At 38.7% G+C, this 25,397-nt stretch overlaps 1 protein-coding gene across 1 annotated transcript in view; it reads left to right on the plus strand.

Moving 5' to 3' along the window:
• LOC104921195 (protein ELFN1-like) overlaps positions 1-25,397 on the plus strand; it is a 111,727-nt gene that overhangs the window by 36,226 nt on the left and 50,104 nt on the right. The window contains 1 exon segment of the mRNA XM_027283293.1: positions 9,007-9,071. The gene's annotated coding sequence lies outside the window, so the exon portion shown is untranslated.

The following is a 25,397-nucleotide window of genomic DNA, read 5'->3' on the forward strand; positions in this document are numbered from 1 at the left end:
ATTTGAGGAGCTGCTGAACTTCTCCTCAGTGTCACTCGACAGCCCTGAGCCCAGCTTTATAATAGCACTTTTAGAAAATAGAAGTCTCACACAGTCACTGCTACGTGTAATGTATTGGTGATTTGAAGCAAATGCAGCAAATTGGGTTCATACTGAGACGACGGATTTGATGCTGATTCTAATCTGGAAGAAACTTGGAGAAAAAGATTTTTCCAACAATAAACTCACGTGCATTTTTAATAACGGTCCATGCAGGCCACACAATTACATTCAAAGTCAACCCGGGTGGCAGCAGCAGCGATTACAGGATATTCTGAAGAGCTGACTGCTGTCCTGGCAGCAGCGTGGCTCCAAAGACGTTAATGTCGTTCTGCAGGTTGATCCGCTTCTTCAGTGTTGGCTGAAATATCTCAACATTATATTTAAATTGCCATGAAATTTGTCACAGATATTCATTGTGCCCTGCGGATGAATTCTAGAGGTTCACACAGCTAATGACACTCAGCTGTACTATTGTTATGAATATTATAATACAGCATATTCATATATATATGAATAGGGGCCTGGCTAATAATTTTATTTGATATTAAGAATTTTTAATGAATAACTTAAATATCTGGTCAGTCTCAGCATATCTCCCAATCCCTGACTGATGTATTTTTAAAGTAAAGTCATGCTAAATCTTTCTAATCATCTTTTTTGACTTGTTTTTGGACATTCCCTTTTGTAACGTAGCACTGTGATCACTGCGCATGGCCCACAGCGCAGCATCTTCACACAATCACAGAGTATTCTGTGATGGCTTATAGTGATACTCTGCTCACCTCAGGCTGATTGTGTTTGGACAGTAGTGTCATTATTCTCCTAAATGTCCCTGTTAGCATGTTTCTTCCTGCGCATGTTGCTGTGTGATATGTCAGTAATTAGTTTTTTTTTTTTTAATTGCTTGTTGCGACAAGAGTCCTTCTGCAGCGAATTCAGGTGGCTAAAAGAAATAAATGATGATTACTAATGGGAAAACCGGATCACCACTGAATGCATAATTAGATGAATTATAATAATGTTGTGCCATTAGATAGTATAATGGGTTTGCAGGTCAGTATTCAAATATCACTCCAATGCCTCAGAGTGACACAGTTTGAATGTGAAAGCTGACTTGTGTCCCGTGAAGTCAAAAATGAGAGTGAAGAGGTTGTCGTGCCCTCCAGACAGTGACGTCTTTCCGATCTTTCTCTGTAAAAGAGGCTTTTAGGGGCCTGGAAAAATGACTTTCACAGTGTAAGGGTTACATGCTGATTCTCACATTGAATACCACTAAAGTGGCATGAAAATCCTTTGACTGTAGAAATTATTCTCACAAATTAACCCCCCGTTTAAGAATAACATCTGAGAGTGATGTATTTTCAGCTCCTAAAACTGACTGGAAATGTTAATCCAATTTCACACATGGAACATCAGGTTCAGATGACAGTCGGGGGTTATAGCTAAAAGCATGATTTAAAAAGGTGTACAAACATTTGTATTATTTACTGATTTCCTTCTCATTGTATCATATTTAAGCTCACCTTAGTTATGACTAAATCACTCAGTTGTATTGTAGAATTCACACTTTAAAGATGCTTCATTCAGCTTCTCAAATTCAAGGATTTCAAGGATGTCCAAAGACATTTCATTTCCAGAAAAACAAAAAACAAAGTAGGCTCTGAGAAGGTACAAGGGCCATTGTTTTAAAAAACTATTTTATAAATTTGTATTCACTACACAGTTAATAAAATAAAATCTGAAAAACATCTGTTACAGCTCCAACATGAACATATTAAATACAATTGTACAGGCCTGTTTAGCACCATTAAACAGCCTTTTCCAGCCTTTTGCACTAAGCTTGAAATTTCAGGGGAAATCTGCAGCATATCAGTCATCTGCTGTTCCTCTTAGCCAGAGGAACAGCATTATGTAAATATAAAATCTGAGTAGTAGGCACCTTTTTTAACATAGCTACACCCCATATGGCCTGAGTACTGCCAGTGCCCATCTCTATCCCAGAATATTCATCTCTCATGTCCCCATAGAAACCGAGCAATATCCACAACTCTATATATGTATGTGTGTGCTTCAGTTTCAGTGTTTGCGTATCATATATGTGAGTTAATACTCTTGAGACAGTACGTTTATACTTTTATAGATGCAGTACGTAGTCTATATCTTAAATAAACACTTGTATGTATAGAGTGGACAAAAATAAAATGCGTCACAATGTGTGATGCAATCCAATGTAACAACATGACAAGATGATCCAACGGGCTAATTAACTGCACCACAGTCTCAACGAGAACTGTGAGTCTTATAAACTTTGCTGAACATTCAGCTTCATCACAGGTTCCTTCTAACAACCCCAAAACCCGTCACACATGTCACATTTTCTGTATTTAACACATGTGGACATAGAAAAGTCAACACTGTGGTTTAACAAGCAGCAGGCATACAGTTTGGAGCAATTTACTTAGCATCAACAGATAGCTTAGCCTCAGGTGTAGCACAAAACAACCCCAGAAAACCCAGGTGACTGTGATCTTCTTCATCTTCATCCCTGTCACCAGGCTGAGTGATGATATTGGACAACTCTGCAGCCCTCGTTATGTTCTGTGACGGCTGCCTTCATGCTCAGTACAATGTTTTTATTTCTTTTTCCTACAGTATCTGTGCAACAACTACCATATGGCAAATAAACTGGTGAAGCTTAGAGTAAAAACACTAAGCTTAAGGAAAGGATTATGGGTACATTTAAACTAAAAAGCTGACATTAAATACAGCCTCTGATGGGACAAGAAGTGCTGTCCGCTGCATTACAGTTGCTATGCACATCAAACCTCACCTCCACACTTTGGAGTTGCCAGAGGGCATATTCCTCCTTTTTCCCCCTGAGGCTACCTGTACCTCCAGACCCTTTATCTAATATATTCAGAAATCAAATCTTTTCATTGGTATGTGCAGAGACTAAATGGCTATTAACCCTTTTATCCAACTCCTGATAAAACTGCAAACAAGTCGACCCTGTACACTCAGGCTGGAGACGTAGTGAGTGCTATCTTCCCACTTTTTGAATAGAAAACACACATTTTATGTGACAGAAGTCTCTTTACTTTAGCTTCTAGTTTCTTACCAGAAACCTACAGCTCCAGTGAGAAGGTATGTATAGATAACTCCTCATTTTCAACTTCATGATTCAACTGCTTCTCACCCATGCAGTGCAAGCGACAGGAATAAATAGCAACAAGGTGAAATGCCGCATTGCTTTGCTCTCTAGTATCCAAATATTCTTAAAGTAGCAAAAAGCATTCATTATGTGGAATGTCATTTTAGAAAAATATATGTATTGTAGGATGATAATCATTAATAGATTACTTTATTGGAGAAGGGTTAAATCTGGTGCAACTGGACCTGGCTGAAGATCCTCTCATCCAAGAGGAAACCCAGGCTTAACCGGGCCATTGTTTGACTCGGTTGGATGAGAGATCAAACATCTTCATGGATCTACAGCCATGGCCGGTTGCCCCAGATTTAACCTTTCTTGAAGAAAATGACCTGGACGACTGAGAACCTTCAGATTACTTGTTACTTGTTTCTGCTGGTAAATGAAACGCTCATTTTTATTGTATTAATTTATGTATGGCTGGCTAGTTTAATCTACATATAACCACATTAATAATGTAAATCTGTACAGCAACTAGTAACTAAATTCCTCATATAAATAATAAAAACTACAATATGTCCCTCTGATATATAGTGTTGTACTCAGATACTTTGCATCACCGATATCCGGAGATGTTGCTTTCTTTTCCTCGCACTGTACTATCAGACCTTTTCCTGGTTTTTCTCCTCAGCTGCCTCCTTCATCATCTCAGGTGGCTCTCATCTCTCTTGTGCTTGAAGTTTCTGGTTCAACAGTATCGTTCCATCTCCTCTAGGACTGTTACAGCTTGTAATGGGAGGTTAAATATTCAGATTTTTCACAATCTTACTATTGTCAAGGTTTTTGTCCTTGTAGTGCTGTGAGCTGAGAAAAGAGTCTTTCTCTCAAACACACATAATACACACTTTCACACACCGAGACCTCAATTAAGTGAAGCAGTTTCAAAAGCAAAGACCAAAAATCTGATGCCCTGATATTTTTTGATCACCAGTTGTCACCAGTCATCTGAGTCCTGTATTCCCCAGACACCACTAACACTGGACCTGGAGTGTGACTGAGAGCAACAGTACGATATACTTCAGCAGGCTCTGCACTCAAATGCTTTTTCTGTTTCGAATGATCGCCTCTCTTGCAGCTTGACCCTTCATTCCCCCTCTCCTCTCGCCTGTCCTCTCCTGTCCTTTTCTTTTATGTACTGCCCTCTCCTCTCCTTACCTTTCCTTTCCTCCCCTGTCTTGTTCTTTTATTTTCTACATAACCGCTCCTCTGCCCCCAACTCAAGAATCATCACAAGGATTTTTATGTCTTCTCTCCCGCAGAGAGCGACACAGAGAGACGGGGAGAGAGAATGAGAAAGGAGTGGAGAAACCTTTTTACGGGTGCAGATGGTTTGATTGAAGTGAGCTCTAATTCCCCTTACCTTTATAGACTCTGTAGTGATGAAGAGGAGACGAGAGATGGATGAGGGAAGGTGAAAGAGGAGGAGGAGAGTGGGGAGGTGACAAAAGGAGCGCTGATTGTGATGAAGGAAGGAGGGGAAAGTGAGTCTTTCTCAGTGCTACGAACTGATGAGGTGAGGAATGATTGGATTGAAGGAACATACATGCATAGCATCATTTACATTAGGTGGAGTTTGAGTATTCTGGTATGCCGGGCAGGTTTTTTGGACTGTAAGTCTTGAGGAATACTTTGAAAAATGACCACACAATATAAAGTTGACGACAAACTACAAACCACCAGACACCGGAAAACTGATGTTCAAACAATGCACACTTTCCTCTTGCAAATATTTTGTTTTTGTCAGTCTCTGTACGTCTCTGCGATTCCCCAAAGTTTTTTTTATAAACATTTTGAACTCAAGTGAAAGCATCTTTGAGTCAATTTGTGCTGCCCAACGTGAATTTGCATCTTTCCATTAACTTTATCTGCAGTTGTGCCTCGCTTCGTCCCTGAACACACAGTTAGATAGGAGGTTAGAGTGGGTGGTTAAGTCAACAAAGTGTGTGACCCTTGATGAAGAAATCCATTATTTGCATATTTCCTACCAACAATCAACGCTGGGTTTTTCATGACCACAATTTCAAAACATTTGTGTGGTTTTGGAAATCAGAAGGACTTGTTGTCATTCAGCTATCTCTTTGTTGAGGTTGAAGTGCTTGTCAGGATGCTCTGAAGAATCTGGATGTTTTAAGCTTGTCAAGTGGAAGATAGAACCTTGTGACGGAGGAGGCAGAGTTTAAGCAAAAACTCAACTGAAATACACAATCTTATTAAAATATTTAAAGCTGGCTGTTTACAACCCAGCTCGTGTAGTTAAAAGGAACATAACATAAAAGCAGTTGTACTTGGTATAACAAATTTATTTATTGCCAAGAATTTGCAATAATTATAATACAACCAAAGGAGGTGAGGTAAGCTACAAGATAAACAAAGGGCAGGCAGATGCTGTTGAAACAAAACAAATGAATATTACCAGAGTACTCTCTAAAAACCTAAGCCTAGCTACCCAAACAAAATCAAGAAGAAAGAAAAACCTCACTATCCAAACTATTATCTAATTTAAAAAAAGTGTTTTTTTTGTGTGTGTGCAAATCAGCAACTCATCTAAACCTGGCACAGTCCATAGATAGTAAACACAATGCCTCAACAAAACCAAGTTAGTACGTACTAATGTTCACAATAAACTCACAGGTACGACACAAAGAGACAAGCTTAATATAAAAACCAAGCTCAAGCTGCTCAGTTTTACATATTAGATGCTTTGGATTGGATTGGACCAAGTGCTGCCTCCCTGCCTCCCGATATAGCCAGTAACGAGTACCAATCAGGGGCAGGCAACCATACCCCTTATTTGCTTACACAATAAAAACTTCACAGTAAGTCATACATACAGCACGTGGGTCAACTGCAGCTGTAACATAGAACATGGGAAGAAAGTTTAAAATATGTCAATATAATAAAAAAAAATGAAAATGGAATGAGAGAAAACCTGCATGATGCAGAGATTAAAAACTGAGTGTGAGAGAGAATTCTTAAAATAAAAACAAATCAAATGGATGATTGGATTAATCCTTCAGTCAGTCAATATTCTGTATATTGTGATTTCAGACAACCAAAAGTTGAGTATGTGTGCAAAAATCCAAGAGAGAGAAAAACAGAAAGAAGCAAAATAGTTCAGTTTTAAATCTGTTTACCAAATGCATGAACACATGTGTGGGCAGGTACCCACTTACACACTCTCTCTCTCACACACACACTCTCTCACACACACACACGCACAGTAGAAAGTGCAGAGTTGGCAAGCTGGACTAATTTATGCTTGAGTGTTGTTCAATTAAGGCCGATGTAAAGAACTGGTTTCCTAGTCTCAGCCTGTGTGACGCTGGTAAACGCAATGCAGAGGAGCACACATCTTCTCTGACACACACACACACACACACACACATATACAAATATACACAATACAGAGGGTGGCAGAACAATTCATGGACTTACATAACAAAGTTGAAATTGTTCACTGAGCCATAGGATGTGTACAAACTCAAGAATACCATGGAAACACGGAGACCGCAGGATGCCACAGTGCTGGAATTCAGCTAAAAAGCTTCATGACTGAACTGGATTGTGGTGTGAAGCCTTCATACAAAAGATAAAAAAGATGAGGTAACCAGCTTGCCTCCTGAGCTCACCGCACCTGTTGACTGCACAGGTTGGTTTTCTTCCTGGTTGTGGTCCTGGTTATATATCTGGAGGTAGCTGCAGGTGTGTTTTTCAGTTCTAAAGTTGATTTAGTGGATTCATTTTGTTATATGTTGGAACCATTTTGCAGATTGTGTTTTCCTCCTTTCAGAAGTATCTTGCACAGCACTCATGCCGTGATAGGGACAAGATGCTTGATTACAAGTGAATAGCACATTAATTGTTTTACACAGCAGAAGCTTGTGTACGACGACTGATTTACAGATTCAGACAACCAATAATTATAATAATAACCTTTCAAAACAAAGTGCACGAAATAAAAAGCTAGCTCTGGTGGCATTCTTTATTTACTGTACATGAATACCATGAAAATACTAAAAACCAAAAATTAATTGATCCTAATTGCAAGTTTTGCCTGATTATAGGCTGGTTTATTTGTAGTCAGTCCCACATATACCATCCTTCTGCTGTAAATAATCACAAGAGCACCAAATGTGCATTAATCTGCAGCTGAAAATGTTCCCCAACAAATGCACTATTTCTTCTTTTCCGAGGAACAATTGCAAAAAACTACAGTGCACAAGATTTCCATCTTCGGTATGAATCACTTGTCTTTAGGCTGAAGGCTACATACAGGCTGAAGAAGTTAAAAAGTATAGAGAGATGAACTAATGGCATTTTTTTTTTTGTGGTCGTTTTGTGGGATTTCTCGGCAGTAACAAAAATAGAATGGAATATTTCCAGGCGTATCCTTTAGCTTCTGGTTTCATTTTTCTCTGCAGTTAATTGGTGCCATCATTACTTCCTGCCAAATTCGGTTGGAAGTTCTGTTTAGTTGAACTTTGGCTGTAAAACCTTGTAGAAAAGGGCAGCGTGTGCCTCCGTGATTTGCACAGCTATCCAGGACAACGTAGGTCTACCCATTAAAAAAAAATAATAGCCTCACTCTGTGCAATGTCACACTTAAAGGTTGATGCATATTTTCATTATTTGGAAAAGGTCTGGCCCTGACGAGTCAACAATCTGTTGAATTACCATTAGAGTCCAATAAGTATAGCTGAACTGATAAAACAATGTAAACTCCCTAGAGATATTTTCTTTTCAATGATAATAAACTTTTTAACAAAAGAGTTCAATATCGCAGTTCAGTAACGATCAATAATGGAACAATGAATGTTTGCCATCTTTTCTCACAGCAGCTGTTTGTATGCAAACAACAGCCCATTGTCTTTTCTCTCTTTTATGTCTGTTCCTCTTTCTTTGAGTATAAATAAGTGACATACTTAAAATTTGAAAACTTTCTTCCTTCAACTACTAATTTGTTTCCTCCATCAATATCTGCGTAGTCGTGTGTCCTTGTTACTGTACAGTTTCAGTTTTTCTAGGTCTTACTTAATTCCCCTTCCCTTCCTTGCTCTGTTTCTCCGTCTATCTCTTTTGCCGTTCCCTCCCACATCTTATTGCTCAGAGCAAACAATTACTTGCCTTGTTTGAGATATTCTGGACTAAAATAAATCTGTATAAATGTAGGGATCTCAGTCAATACAGAAATGTAATGCGGGTGATGGAGGAACAGATGAAGAAAGGCAATAAGAGGTATACAAAGAGGATGTCACTGCTGCTGCTGAGTGTCGGGATAGGTTTGTCTTGCACACATACATACAAATACACAATGTCCACATATTTCTGAAACAGAGCTTTGTTTTAAAGAAATTAGGTCCCTAAAGGCAAAGAGGAAATGGGTTTTTTTTTTTCTAGTGGATTACTAAAGAAAACATACAACCTTGTCAGACCTGAGGGCTTTTTGTTGTTCCTGGGCAAAAGAAAAAAAATATAATTTCTTGCTTTTCCACGCTTCTCTGCTCATCTATCCATGCATATTCATGTTTTCTTTACTATAAATTATTACTGGATCCCCTCAAATCATCCATCCTGGTCCATCATTTACTGTGACCTCCATTTCAAGCTGTTTTCCCAACTGGAACTCTAAGATCTTGGAAAAGACCTAAAAGAAGCTGGAAGGATTTCAATTGCAAATAAGACTCTGCAGGACTCTTGAGGATGCATATGTATGATTATTTAAAACATTTATGGCATTTCTGACTTTTATTTTACAGTGTACAGAAGGATGAGAGAGCGACAAATGAGGGATGGGAAGACACCATGGGATGCAATTTTCATGGTAATGTACTGGATTAATCCTTCAATGGTCTGACTGAGAACATAATAATAATCAGTAAAGGTACACTTTCAACAAACCCCATTCATTTTTCTCCATTTAACGTGTAACATACATACAGTACAGACATGGTGGTATACCAAAAAAGGGAGCATCATTTAGTGTGCAGACTAGAATATGGCAGTATTGGAATATAATATGCATAAAAATGTTTTTTTTAAGTGACTGAAAATAATACGTTTTTATTACATGAGAATGAGCCTTTTATATCTACAGACATCGCAGGTACTCTTCCACAGAGTCCGCCATGTTGAACTGCTATGTTCCTAATAACAAATAAACATGTCCTTTAGTCCAGCACTGAGCATTTATTGGTTGTGGACATGCATGCCTTTATAACATAAGCATGACCCAACATGAACATGACAATTGAATAAAATACCTACCCAATAGTTATATAAAAATAACTTAAAACATGTATAATCTGCTGTTTATTTTCTACAAACTGTCGCTGACTTGTAGGTATTTTCGACAAGAGTAACCTAGCCCTAAATCAGATCAGAATGAGGAATGTTGATGTCCATAAAGCGTTGTTGTCCTTTAATTTGTCTTTGAGTTATTATAACTGTAGTGGCCACTAAAAGGCTCGAGTAGGCTGAATTTCATTCTGTTTAACAACCAAAATAGTAAAAACAAACTTAAATTGGCATAACTTTACAAACTGAATGATATGATATGAAATGAGATAAGTGCTAAGACGATAATAAGTAGTAAAACTGCTATTACTACTAGTGAGATATTCTGTAAATGGAGTTAATCTTACCGCATTTAAATGCTCAACAGAAAGATTTTCATTTAACCTTTAATCAAATCTTGAAAAACATTCAGGGCATGCCCTCATTTTCATTTTCGATGCAGTTGAGAGTGCAACTGAATAAACACACACAAAAATAATTAGCAAGAAAACAAACAAGCAGACAACAACAGAACACAGTTACATTCTAGTTTGTAATCAGGCTTTTAAATCAACTTCTTCCAAGTTTAAATGTGTGTCACGTGCAGCACGAAAACTAAAAGCAGCTTTCCCAGATTTAGAGTTGTTGCAGCACGTGGGACTAATAATGACTATGGGACCAGTTTAATAAGGAGGTGATATATGATGGCATATTTCCATTAAGGGCTTAAATAGAAACCAATGCCTGTCATGTCTCACTGCTAAGTCCAACCAACCTTTTCATACAAGATCCCATGTATACAAGATGTAAATCATAGAGGCATGTTACCAAAAATGGTTAGAGAAATCCTGCTTTTACCACTGATGGACATTTCTTTTGGTGGGTATATTAATTAAAATCATTCTGTCATCATCTCTCCCACTCAAACTAAACTAAATCAAACAAATATGATTGATCCAAACTGATGTTACTGTTGTTCTTATGACCTCAACCCACCAGGAGTTTCATTGTTAATAATATTTCATCCTCTTGAATGCCCTCCATTAGTTGAGTTGAATAAGCAAAGTGAGGTCACTCTACAGACTGTACACCTCATAATAAACCAACAATGAATGAAGTGAAGCACAAACCTTTAACCTTTTTTTCTTTTATAAATCTTTAAAAAGGTAAATAACATAATAATGCCCAAATATCTTGTCGTATCTCTGCGCACATAAAAGCTAAATCTGCATTTCTATAATTCCAGTGCGGTCGTGTATATGTGTGTGATTTTGCGCCGATAATAGAATCTTAATTGGTTGATTAAAGAGGATTAAGGTCATTGATTGGATAGAGCTCAGGGCTCACCTGCTGTTCCCTACATCTAATTGGTTGGCTAAATAACATTTCAATGAAAGTCTGGGAGCTGCACCAGGCGAGTGTTCACACACAAACACACACACATGTATACAGCCGATGGGTGAGGACGAAGACTGATAAGAAGAGGAGCAGAGGATGAGGGAAGGAGGAAGAAAGAGAGAGGGAAAGAACATCTTTTTACACCTCAGCCTTTCTGGATGACAAAAAATATGGTCTGTCAATCACAAAGCAGGGCGAAAGTGTGTGTGTGTGTGTGTGTGAGAGAGAGAGAGAGAGAGAGAGAGAGAATGAAAGATGCTCAGAGCGCACAAGGTGCAGGTGTTCAGAATAGGCCGCTAATAACCTGTGTCAGCACACATACACACACACACACACACACACACACACACACACACACACACACACACAGTCACACACACAGTCACACACACGCTGCGTGCAAAGTGTGATAGCTGCAGTGACAGTGACAGGCTGTGGAAGATGAGACTCATAATTGATTGACATCCGTGTCCTTGCAGCTGTATCTGTGTTCGTATGTACAGGTATGGATTCTGTGAGTGTGCGCAGTAGCGTGTGCAGTTTGATTTGAGTGTTGAATTTGACGTAGTTAAAGTTAACAGGATATAGATTTGTAAGTGTGCTTTCCTGCGTCTGCACCTGCAGCAAACGTGACGTTCAGCTTGTTATGAGTGTGTTTTCATGGAATAAGGACTCAAACAATTTCACCTGGTTTATGAAACCACTCAGGTACTGCAGGCTTGGCAGCTACAGCCTGTATCATTATTATGGGAGACCTTAATGATGGTGAATTATCATTACTGCAGAAAATGAATGCTCCACTGCACAGAGGGAGGCACATAAACAACATATTCACACACACGCTGGAGGTTGTAAATCTCATCCTTAATGTGCTGTGTAGTGATGGACTGAAGTGAACAGCAGTGCATGAGCAGATTTTATTGTATGTTTGAGGGAAAGCCAGAAAAGCTTATATAACAAAACCTAAAAAATGGTGAATGATGTAAATTCTCATTGTTGATTAATGGCAGTGATCCATTCATATATGCAATTAGATAATTAAATCACCAATTAAAGCAACAGACCACCATGAATCAAGCTTCAGAAATCCTGTCTGAACTTCTTCTAAAAGTTGTACTGCGTCTTTCATTGCATCAATTCCTACTATAACTCAAGTGATGTCACTATGGTTGTTTTGTTGTTGCTTCATCAGTGAACTGTTCTTCATGGGTAAGCAGAATAGTTCCTCTTCAAGAACAAATAATCAACATAATTAATGAATTACACCTTCAAAGTGCGTCAGAATGAATTACTTGGTACTTGAAAGAGAAAATTCTTTATCCTGGTCCTATTTAAATTAGTCTGAATTCATAAATAAGGTGAATATTCAGTTCATCTGATGTGATATGTATGTGTGTTATCCATTTATGATCTGATGCCGCTCTCCCTCTCTCATTTACACACACACACACACACACGCACACACACTCACGCATAATAAAGACGGACTTTGACCTTTTGGCCGATGGTTGTGTGTCATACAAAGTAGGGTGAGAGCACAACCCTGACTCAGCTCTTCACTGTAGCTGTTTAGAGACACACAAACACACTGTACATGTAGTGTGTGTGTGTGGTAAGGGGGAACCACTGGAATAGCAGACTCCTCATTTGCCATATTGTTCAGAAGAAGGCACTTAAAACCAGATGGATCTCTCTTTCCCGCACGCACACACACAACACAGATGCACAGACACACTCTTACAAATTGAGTATGCATATTTATAAGGTGAATCACTGAATTATTGAAAGGTTGGAAATGAAGCCAATAAAGGTGCAGCAGTATGCATGTGTGTGTGCGTATACTGTATTTATGTGTGAGAATGTGTGTGTTTAAAAAGCAAATGAGCCAAAAAGCAGGATACGCATAGCTCTGCAGGTATTGATTGCTTTACTGAGTACATGCATGGACGCACACACGCACACAATATCTCTCAAACAATTTTCTACCTTTTCAGTAATTCAGTAGCTTGTTTTTTTTAAAACACTTCAGTCGAACTTTTAAAAAAATTCTGTTTTTTTCTGACTCAAACGCTCTGAGGTTTTTGAAAAGAGGTGTTCAGAAAGTTTACAGCTCGTTAAATTGGACATCAGCCAGTACTCCATTAGCTCGGGGATGGCCTCAGGATGTCATGACACTCCTTCAAATATACAATAAGGAGGTAGGTCGGAACATTCTTTTGAAAGTGGACACCGTTCTTATCCTTCTAGCCTAGAGAGTAAAAGATGACTTTAGACCATTTCAGTATTGTCACAGGTCTCTCCCAGATCGATATGAAGACATTGATTGCCCTCAAGTCGAGCAGTGTGTGGCTTTGTAAATGCAGATGTGTAGATGACCTGTTAACACACACACAAGCTTGCAGACATGGAAGCATGAAGTACGTCAATGACATATTGTGATGTACAGTATTTCCATGCTGCAATCTCTCCTAAAGAATTAAGGTTCGGGAAGCTTCAAAGCTTTAAAGTACTTTTACCTTGTTGAATATAGTAAAAAACAACTGTTCTTCCTTTTTATAGAGGGAATCAAAGAGAGCACAATCGGATATCTGCATATCAATGCAGCGTCTGTAGGTAGTAATATTGACCAATTACATTTGGGAGGGCTTCAATTGAATGCAGATAAACAGTCCGTGTAGAGAGCAACAGATGAGGAACGCATAGAGTTCATAGAGATTGGGTGTAATTTGTGTCTTTCTTGTCATTCTCACGTATCAAGTCGTTAATTAGACTAGAGAGTAAGTATTGTGCTGGATATTCATTATCCATTTTCCATTTTCTATCTGCTGACTGCACCAGAAGACCCAAAACATTGGCCACTGTCCCCAGAGGTTAAATCGTCACAAATCGGTCACTTGAAATGAGCATGACTGGTCGTCTCCAGGTTGTTCAACAGCTTCTCCAATTAAATAACAATATATTATTTGCAACCGCCTATTCAGAATCAGTGGGTAATAGTAATCACTTGGACAAAGTTGGGGAAATACTGTGGTTATGTTGGTGTGTGATTGCAAAATTGGTACATTTGGGCCACTAAAAGTCACATATAATCATGTATAGGGCACGTTTATACACATAGACTGAAAATGGCTGCATACTGGTGATACTGCTTGGAAGAGTTGCTTTGGGTGACGGTGTGTAAACACGTTTGGGGTGATACATTGATGAGTTTTAAGGCTGATTGGATATCAGAACATTTGCCAACAGATCACAGATATGGATAATACTTACTTTCCTAAAGAAACAGGCAGAGAGGGAAGAACCTGTCGCAGATATTGATTAGTGCTGACAGCAGGAAATAGTGAAGATGGTGTGCTACACCCTCACTGTTAGGCGTACAAGTAGCGCTATGATCAGCGTCTACCTTACAGTGAACACAGACAGACTCGGGAATGAACACAACCTCTGAACGTCCATAAATCAACTTGGTAGAGTAATGGTATTCCCTGGTGGTCTCAGAGGTTTTGCTCGAAACCAAGTCTGGTCTGGCTGCTGAGCCCAATTCTCTTGAAGGCCAAAGGAAGAATCAGTTAGCAGCAATTAATTAGTGGTTGTATGTATGTATCTATAGTTATTTGTGTTCATCTTGAAGGAAAAAGAGGGAATGCTGAAGGCAAGAACACAAACTGCCCTGTCTTAATAAAATACTTAATATGAGACTAGTTCACAACATAAGTGCTGATCTGATTTTTCTTTTTACAGTCATTAGGAGGCATAAATGGTCACATGACCTGACCAGCCACCCCAGACCAGCAGTCCTATTCTTAGATTTTTAATGAATACAACCCAGTTATTCATATGAATCACCCAGCGCTCAGACTATTTTCACTGTTAACACCCTGTGGTAGTCACTCTGTGTTAACTTGGGAGCGTACAAGTTACTTATTTAAATGCTCACGACAACAGACCACATCAATCCAATTTACATTTGAAGAGGACAGACGTTTGCAACTTTCAGCCTCTGAAGACTGCAAGCCGCACAGATGTGTACACTCAGTTATGAGGCAGCACAGCTTGTATATTGTGATGAAAAATGAACTGAATTCAGAGTCATTAGTACAGTATGTGGGCTGCTCAGAAATCCACATGCTGTATGATTCTTTAGCCCGGGGCTTAAATTAAAGCCCTTTTTACACTGGTAATCACACTCCAAAGGCCTCCGCAGAACACGGCCATATTACATCCTGATCTCGTCTGTCTTCCTCCATCGTCTGTGCAACATATCATCTCTCCCCTGAGAGACCCACTGTTAGTTTTTCTCCCCCCCCCAAAAAGAAACATGGTTAAAGCACTTACATGCGAGGTAAATGGAGCACTGATGCAGAGTAAGATGGCATGTTGTGCTGCACTCAGTGGTTACCATGACATTTGCAGCATCCGACAACTGAACTCAGCACTAAAGATTTCTGCTGTCATGTACTTTAATCTAGCTTTACTTATTCTGGGTTTTAGACTTTCATCTACATTTACTCTCTCTTTCAGCTCTTTTCTCTTCGCTTGCTATTAAATGAATTCAATAATTAAACCTCTTATATAATCCCGTTGTCAAGCAAAGGTCTATTGGTCTGTTGTCTACCAAAGTAAAGGGTTTGAGATTAGTGATTCAGCATTGTTGACTTACAGATGGTGTGTGCTCATCAAAGACAGAACATTTCCTTGGAAGAAGAAGTATTCTTGCATACAAAATAATATCCAACAGTTGCATTAGCAAAGAGCTGACGTTAAGTAGACAATGTCTCGTCAGGCCAACATGCATGCAGGGTGCAGTCAATACACTAACTAACTAGCAACATATGTATCGGTGTGCACAATACAGTATGTGTTTGTTTGGCAGCTCAGTCTCAACTCAAACTAGGAACTGCTACTGCTGTTTCACTGTTCGCTGATAGATGAGTCATACAACTTTGGAATAAACACAAACATACTGTTGCTTAAATTAAAATATATTCAATGAAAATGAATGCCCCTTCACCCAGTGGTGTTAAGTAAATTCTCATCCCCTGGACACGTTCCATTGATTTTGGATGCAGCTGTGACTCTAAAATTGGCTTTAAATTCAAAATGAATAAGAAGGGGTGAATTTTGTTGGAGAAGTTTCTGGATTTGGTTTTATGATTTATTTGCTGAAGATCATCATTTGCATTCTGCACCAAAATCTATAAGTCTAAGATGTCTAAAATATCTAAGATGAGATATAATAACAATAAATGTCAGCCTTCACTTTTGTAGCTATAGTGTGACTTGTGAGGAAAGTGCTATTGTTAAACTAACACTAGAGCGTAGGACGACAGGTAGTTAAGTTACTAGTAAAAGTAACAGATAACGATGGCTCTATCCAAGTGTCTTTAGTTTTAATATACAAACATGGTGTGAATTCGTTACTTCCAGCTCCCCGGCTGCTTTGAATTGACTTTATAACGCTGTCAACCAAGACAAGTGGCTATATTTTGTGTTTTATGATACAGGCTCATTCCAACTGAGTTATGTCTGTTATGTTGTCTATTATCTTTGCTCAGATGTCTTGTTTGCTGCCACGCTCCTTTACTAGACGTTTAAAAGAGCATTATGTAATTTATGGTCGCTATCAACAATTAACAGCTGCTAGCCAAGTACAGCAGCATTTGCAGGTCTGTGTGAAATAAAATAGGTTGTTTGCTTTTTATGGTTTAAGAGCGAAATGTGATGTAACGCTTGTGACTCGCTTTTAACACCCACAAATCTCCATTTTTACAAAGTTTTCTGAGGGTGTTTGTGTGTATTTCTGTATCTGAAATGTTAAGTCATTGGTATTGATTGAAAGCACTGCAGATGTATTAGTTTAATTTCATGTGACCGTAAAATCTCACTCAGTGCACTTTGAACAACCACATACATTTTAAAACCGTATTGCAGCAGACAGAAATGAAAATCCATAGCGCTAATATCAGAGCTCCTATGTATATTGATTGGGATTGTTTCTTTGCTTTTTGTGCTTTCTGTGCAGTGCCTACTAAACGAATCCCTGCTGTTTTTATGTGAGGAAACAAATTCTGAAATATTAGTAAGATAATGCGAGTCGACAGATCCGGGAGAGACGTGAGCAGAGATCAGCATGAGAAACTAAGAACAAGACTATAAACACTTTGGGGAATGAAGCCCTGGCTGTCTGTTCTGTATAAGTGAGCGCCTTGTTCCATGTTTATAAGTTCAGATTGAAGTGATCAAAGAGTCACAGGTGGAGTCTTAAATTGAAATTGGCCTTTTGATAATCAGCTGAATAGCAATGAGGGGAAACCAACTTAACACGTCTTGCACATCTCCCAGCTGGGACAAACTCGGTTAATGTTGTGACTAAAGTGTTCATATTAATAAGCTAGACGCTTCATGTAATTTTTTCAAAAATTGTGCAATGAAGTTTATGTAGATTTATGATTAAATATGTTCTCGGTTTTTATTATTTATTTATTTTATTAAGTGGTGGAAGAACTATTCAGATCTGATAAATACTGTAATATAACAACTATAACACAAATAAAAGTCCTCATTTGAGATCTTAAGTAAAGGATCAGTGTGTAGGAGTTAGTAGCATGTAGCTGTGTAGTTGTGGAACATGGCGGACTCCATGAAGGAGGACCTGCATCATCTGTAGATATTAAAGGCTTCTTCTAAGGTAACAAAAACATAACAATTCTTATTATCAGGCGATTGAACACGAATGAAAACATAAATTACTGCCATATTCTGTGAATAGAGCCCCATAGATCTTAATATTAAACTTTTTTTCTTAAGCCACTTAAGTTAGCATGACCAAGTTATACATATTCTCAAAACTGTTTGTGTCCACCTGATGAATCCAAGTTCAGTCTGTTTTAACTCTGTTTTTAGTCTCCTGAGGGAAATATGTGGTTCTTTAGCTGCTAAATGTTCCACCATGTTCACCAGCTAGTTGCTAAATGTGTCTGTCAGCTGAGCAGATGGTGTATTTAGTTAAGGTTTTGCAACAGCTAAACAGTGAGCTCAGACTTGCTATGAAGTCCTGTAATTTTCTATAGGTTGATCAATATGAGGGACTATTTCATTTAATCTATTTTTATTAATTATGACCACTTTAAATAAAAGTACACAAGCATTGTGTAAGTGAAAAAAAAACTTTAAACTTCTAAAGTAAAACCACTAATTACAGTAGAATTACCCCTTTTATTATTATGTTGTTATATTTTTAATTTTTTTTTCTTATTTATTAAAGTAGTACTTTTTAACATTTTAATGTCATAGATTGTAGTGGTGAAGCTAATCGTTACTACGTTATAGCCAGCTGTATCGTTTAATCAATAACGTGTCATAACTATAAGATGATCATGTTCAGAGTACTAAGTATGAGTAACTATAGCTGTAAATGGAACCTATAAACCTAAACCTATGACTATGGCTAAAAAACTGTCGACATTTACAAATATATTTAAAACAAAAACAAAGACTACCACTGGTTTAACATATTTATCTCTTTAGATAATCAACCAAAACTATCAAAATCCCCCCAAAAGCTTTACTTTCCTCTCCCATATGCACAGGAACAGCTGCTTTTCTTCGACTATACAGATGCTGCTCTTGCAAACACTGAGCAGAACAACAATCGAGAGCTTGCCATTGCCGTGGTGTTTATTAAAGGTGACAATGGGGCAGCTGCAGCTCAGTTGAAAGAGGGAGTTTAACAAATGCAAAAAAAAAAAAAAAGAAGCAATGTTGTTGGTGGTTTTCTCCCCTGGCTCTTGTAAAATGTTATTTTGACTGGGATGTTTACACGGTAAGCACTGGATTAAAAGTTTTTTTCTTGATTACACAAAAAAACTTTCAGCCACATTTTAAAGTTAAACTGTGCAGCAGCACACACTGTGCATTGGGGTTCAGTGAAAGATACCCAGACAGGAAGTGCTCAGCGGAGCAAACCATAGACATATAGACGCCGCATTAAGCACTGAATCGTCCGTCGACGGGTCCGCCATAATGGATGTGGCAGATCTGCCCATAAACTAATACAAGGAAATGGACTGAACTTCATAAAGCGCCTTTCTACAAAGTGCTTTAAGTTAATGCCTCTTATACACCCATTCACACACACACACGAATATATCTGGGAAACAAATAGGCACAAAAAACAACGTGTGTGTGTGTGTGTGTGTGTGTGTGTGTGTGTGTGTGTGTGTGTGTGTGTGTGTGTGTGTATATATATGTTCACGTGTAATGTACACATTAGTGCTCTTTATTCAGAAAACCCTCATGTCACATCTACATTTCAGGATCTGGTTATTATAGACACAGATTAAATGTTAAATATAAATATTTCAATATTTATCATCACAGTAACAGTGTTACACACATTAGTAGCTGTAAACACTCAGCATTAGAAAAATACATATGTTGGTTTGGTGTTACATAAGGAGTAAACATTTATAATCATCACTTTAAAAGTTACATACGTTGTTTTTGGTGCCTGTTTGTTTCCCAGATATATTAGTGTGTGTGTGAATGGGTGTATAAGAGACATTAACTTAAAGCACTTTGTAGAAAGGCGCTTTATGAAGTTCAGTCCATTTCCTTGTATTAGTTTATGGGCAGATCTGCCACATCCAATATGGCGGACCCGTTGACGTGTCGCGACCAACGACCAACCCGCTCAATGCGGCGTCTATGTATATATGTCTATGGAGCAAACCACCACCAAGCTTGCGTTTTTGCATTTTTTGGTTAAGTTTTAACTGAGATAACTTTTGCTACAAGTCAGTTTTGTGCCCATTTTCTGGAGCGTATTTGTCTATTATCTGTACAATCACACATTTGTCAGGACATGAGAAGATGAAACTGAAGATGATGAATTAAATTACGGGCAGGATGGTTTTCATATTATTACTGACAGCTATTTGCTTAGTCGCCTCTGTGTCTAGTATTCGTTCTATCCATGTGAGAAAGATTGTACCGTTTTCTAATTGTTATGGCTTATATTCATTAGATTTTTTTTTTCTATTATAGATTTACAGAAACGGTCATTTACTGCAGTACTGGGGCCTTTACTGTAGCTGAGTGAGCTGCTGCGCAGCTGCAAATAAACTGCAGGGAGACATGGAGGCAGAGAACAGGTGGCGTTTAAATGCCTTGTATTTACAAAACGAGGATTTCAGGAGTTATATGGAGACAGAAAGAGAAAACGCAAATGTGTTTTGGCTGAAAATGGAGGCACTTCTGAACCTGAAGGCTGCACAGGGAGCATCTTAATACGTTATAAGGGACTGCATGAAATTGACTGGAGTGTGGGTTGAATCCTGTATTTGACTTTAAAAAGAAAAGACCTGTGCAGCTTATTAATATTTGATTTGGGCACTTCCCTTGAACTAGAAAAGATTAAGTTGAGACAACTGGCATCACCGTTAGCTAGCTAAAAGAGCCAAAGCAAGAATTATGTGATATAATATAATCCATAATACACAATAGCCATAAATAAAACATTTTCCAATTTATGGCTAAACTTGAATTGTAATATGTAAACAGTGCAGACAATGCACTTTTTAAAAAACGTCTTGGAGAGACTGTCCTCCCAAGAAAAACAACATTATCAGTCATTTCAGTGCCCCAAAATGACATATTACATTCCAGTTAAAAACCCTTCTAGTGGCTGTAGACTGAATGATGGGAGCAAAGGAGGAAGTCAAGTGACAGTGGCGACAACAAACTTCAGATCTCCATAAGCCTCCATGTTAAATGTCCAACTTCACAGCAGAAATAGAAGAATTTCTATTCAACTTACCTGTTAAAATATATTAAGGCTTAAAGTTATGCATAATTAACAGCGTGACTGCTTTGATTGACAGGTGGATGCTGTTATAAATGACTTGTTTGAGCAACCAGGCATCATGCAGCTCCACCGATGAGCCACAATTTTTAGATTAGTCGTACTGTGCACCCACTTTACACACTAAGCCTAATGTTTGCAATTATTTGATTCTTTTTTAGAAATAATTTTCAGATTCAATTCACAAATGAGGGTTGGGATATAAAGTAAAAATTTACAGACTCGTCTGCTTTCCCCAAAATGTCAGTATATTCTCCCTTTTGGCCTCCTTTCTTTCCCTAATAATTTTTGTACACTCCCTAAGAGGAAAGCTGATAAGTTACCCCGTGAGAACAAAGAGCAAAGAGAGACGGAGAAGCTGAAATATCAGATACACTGACTGGAGATCATTTTTTCAGATTGACTTTTTCTAGCTTTTTCTGCCTTTGAGCTTTGTTGGATAGTTTTCACACGTCTACTGGAGAGAAGAATAAAAACCAAGGCAATATTCTGCCTCGTCTAACTACTTACCTTATCTATCAAAATATGTTCTTACCTCCATGAATCATGCAGCATCCTCAGCAGCCTCAGCCTGAATAGTATCTTACAGACAAACAGCTGGTCGGTAAAGATTCCCCAAAGAGGCACAGTGTTCAAGGATGCCCGCAAACGTGAGAAAGTTTCTAACAAACTGAGATGGAGAAAAAAATTCTCCCAGGAACCTTCCTGTCTTCTCCATCGTCTCCTCTCTGTGTCCACTGTCATGTTTCCACCAGTGCTACAAGTCATTATATCCATGCAGTGTTTCCATTATGTTTGTCCATTAAATCCGTGAAGAGTGTGTGTCCGTGCGTCTGTGTTTGTTGTTTATTTCACATCTAATCGTACAGCAGCCTGCTTCCTCTATTAGAGATACAGTATGTCAAAGGAGCCTCTGGGCCTAGTGGATATCTGTGTGTTGTGAAGAGTTTAGCCATGAGTCCTGTCAAAACCTCGGGTAAACACACACAGAAGCTCATTTGCAGAGGACGCTCGACAATGAAAAGACAAGACAAACAAGGCGTGAAACAGAAAAGACGTTACGTGGTACAACTGTTCGGTTGTGTGTGTGTAAATCCTTTGTGTTTGTGTGTCTCCTCTGTGTTCTGGCCTTATTTAGGCTCATTTACAGTAAACAGATGAGTTAGAAATTCTGTTTATCTGGTGTCAGGGGGGTGGATGGGGTGGTGGTGAAAGACGAAGAGAAAAGGCAGAGCAGCTCCTTGCATACAATGATCTATTTATCAATTCCCCATTCTGTTTCTTTCCTCTCCACCCATTCTCTCCTCTCCTCCTCCTATTTCCCCTCCTCCCTTGACTGGCCTACTTGCTTATCCTCTTCAGAGCACTTTAAATTCAACTTAACAACACTTTTTTTTGGCTGCTGCATCCTCCCTCTCCTTTTTTCCTTTCATTTAAGTTCTGTTCGATTGCTCATCTTCCCTAGTACAAATAAGATACAGTAGAGACAATTGGCTGCCTCTATCTCATTCCTGTTATTACTCCATCCAAACGTGTGTGTGTGTGTGTGTGTGTCTGCGCGCGCAAATGTGTTTGTGTGTGCAGTTTGTTTCAGAAAGACGGAAAGAAAGAGGCAAAGAGGACAATACAGAGGGCCATAATAACCGTGGAGTTGTTGTTCTCAACAGTACGCTGCAGCAGCAATGCTTTAATTAATGTCTAAATATAGAGTCTTAAAGAAATGCTCAGAGGCTGATTCGAAGCAATACATGCCAATTTCCTGTAGGCATATTGCTTAATTAAAAATGTTATTTTGTGAATGTAAGATAAAGTCAGGCTGTAAAATGGGACCAAAAACAGCCAGAGAGAGAGAAAACGAGGAGCGGGGAAAATGAATAAGAGTCTCATCTATGTAAGTATGAACTTTTGGAAAGATGTCCACAGTCAGATCTGCTTAAACACAGTGACGCTTTGAGCTAAATGCTAACAGCAGCGTGCTAACATGCTCACAATGACATTTAGCAGGTGTTATGTTTGACAAGTTTCTAGTCCAAGTGCTAATTTGCCAATTAACACAATGCAAAGCACAGCAGAGGTTGATAGGAATGTCATTAGTTCTGCCGGTAGATGTATTTGGTCACAAACTAGAAGAAAATGAAATCTTAACTTAAATATGACAAGGGTTTATTTGATCATCTGTTCATCCTGAGGGACGGGGAATGAATGTCTGAGCCACATTTCAATAGTTGTCGCTAAAATCGAAGAAAGTTCAAACCTGTTATTGGAGAAAGAGATATAGTCTGTAAGATTTATCACCATCCAATACCTGTTGAGATATTTCAGTCTGGACCAAAGTGTTGGACCAATCCACAGACTGACAAATCCCAGAAATATCTGTCTCTGTCCCTTAATACTTTACAACTTCGCTACCTTCTCTGTGGCTCTCACCTCCAAGCTTCTTCCAACTGAAGACATAAATCTAATGGCCTTTAACAACTGGGCACTTACACTTATCTAACATTTCTCAAACTGTACAAACTGAGTATTTCCTGCTGCATTTGATGTCCTTGTGAGTATTTCATTCACTTCATTCAGTCCACCAGATTTTGTGTTGATGTTAGGAGACAAGGCGTGTTGCAATGGATGCTATTTTGTTTTGTTCAGGAGAAAGTGACAATTAAATCCCTCCAGAAACATTTTATGACGACATGGAAGCCGCAGTAGATCAGTGTTTCATAACGAAAGAGTTTCGTTTGACTCACAGTTGCATAGGTCTCAGACAGTTTTTCTTTTTTTCTGTCAGTATTTTTATGTTTTATGGATGTAGCTAGGTAGCTATCAAGCTATGCAAAAAGAAGACACGCTCTGATTTTGTTGATCCTTTCTCCGACTGGTCGGAAACAACCCGTACTAAACAGACACCAGAGTTACTGGATATGAATCACTGAGGTGTGGGCAGCCATTCAGAGGTCTGGAATCAGGCTTGGTGTATGTGGCATCCACTCGGCAAAAAGCTACTGTGTTGTTGTTTTTTTATTGTAATGAATGAACATGTCACCCTGTGCAACGGTGTGGCTCACCAATGTGTTTTGAATAGTTCTGGGGGCAACAATGAAGCTCTGTGGCACACGGGAATAAGATATATCAGGCTTTGGGTACTTGACAACAGTCTACTTGTTAGTCAGATCAACTCATTACTGGTTTTGGTCTATTGGTGGGATTTGTTGACAGTAAAAAAAAAAGCATATATTAGCAGACATATCCTTTAATGAGTGAGAGAAGGGGGAATGTTGTCTGTCTATCTGTTGTAATGATTTGTAGATTTGTTGTGGTGGTTACCATTTGATCCTCTTGCATTAGGATGTGTGTGTGTGTGTGTGTAAGAGAGATGACAAATCTATGTCTTCTCATTTTCTGCCATAATTGTACATCCTTCCCAGAGTGGGTTTTGTTTTTGTATGAACAAACAGTAATCAGAGCAGGAAAACCCAGTGGGGGGGCAGGCGGAGAGAGAGTGGGTGGAATCATTACTGTGTGTGCTGCTGTTTGTGCTTTTCAGGGGGAGATAGAAAGAGAGAGAGAGAGAGAGAGGAAGAGAGAGGAAGAGGGGGGAGAGATTACACTGAAGGGATAACTCAAAGCTGATTGAAGGCCGTGGCAGGGCTGGAGCATGTGACTGGCTCATGCTGATATTATGGTGTCATCGAGATCATAGTTTGTTTCTCTCCAACACCCGTCAATCGGCGAAGCAGCTAAAAAGCATGTGTTCAAGTGTATATTTAGCACAGCTGCACCGCTGGCTTCAGCCTGCGTGTGCTCAAAAATTTCAAATTCTCCATGCTAGAAAATAAAACTGGTGGATTTAGGCGCTTAAAGTGATTTGTGGAAATCTTTGTTTATCATCAAATCTTTGCAAATCATAAAGCTTATTACAGATCCCCGGCATAGGAGACCATTAGTTAGTGCAATTTAGTAATTTAGACTCTTCATTTTGAATTTTTGCCAGACAAACACAGTCTGTACAGTTCATCATATTCTAAAGAGGAAAAAAAAATCCACCTAACAAGTTGAAAGGTAACGTTACTCTGCCTGTTCCTGGTACAGCACCTCAAACAAGCCTGGTAAAATGCTACAAATAACCTTAATACAGCTACCTTGATGCTACAATCTTCCTTGATAACATAATGCACCACTGCTTCCTTTGAGAGTCTGAAAACTGTTGACACTAAATGTCAGATTTGTGATCGTTTTAAGTTAATGAGTCGTCAGATAGTTGTTAGTTTTATATCCCATTTAAGCAAAGTTCATCTACATGTGTTTAGTAGTAAAACATTTAACAAACTCCAGAGCACAAATTTGTATATCTTTCCCTTGAGAGCGACCAGGCTCTAAAACTCATAAATAAACAATGTCAGTAAACATCCTGACTTGATGACACCTCACATAAGTCTTCCAGGACAGAGAGAGAGGCTATAATGTTCTCACCCTCTCAAAACAGGACGCTGAAATAACCTGAGAAAAGGGTGACCAAAACAGCCCCATTTATTTATGATGCTGCATGTGTTTGTGTGTTTGGGAAGGTCCTGACAGTATGAGCTAGTGCAGCTACAAGGATCTTTCTCTTTTTGGAAAGGG

This window comes from Larimichthys crocea, chromosome X (genome assembly GCF_000972845.2).
Source record: "Larimichthys crocea isolate SSNF chromosome X, L_crocea_2.0, whole genome shotgun sequence".
Classification (NCBI taxonomy): Eukaryota; Metazoa; Chordata; class Actinopteri; family Sciaenidae; genus Larimichthys; species Larimichthys crocea.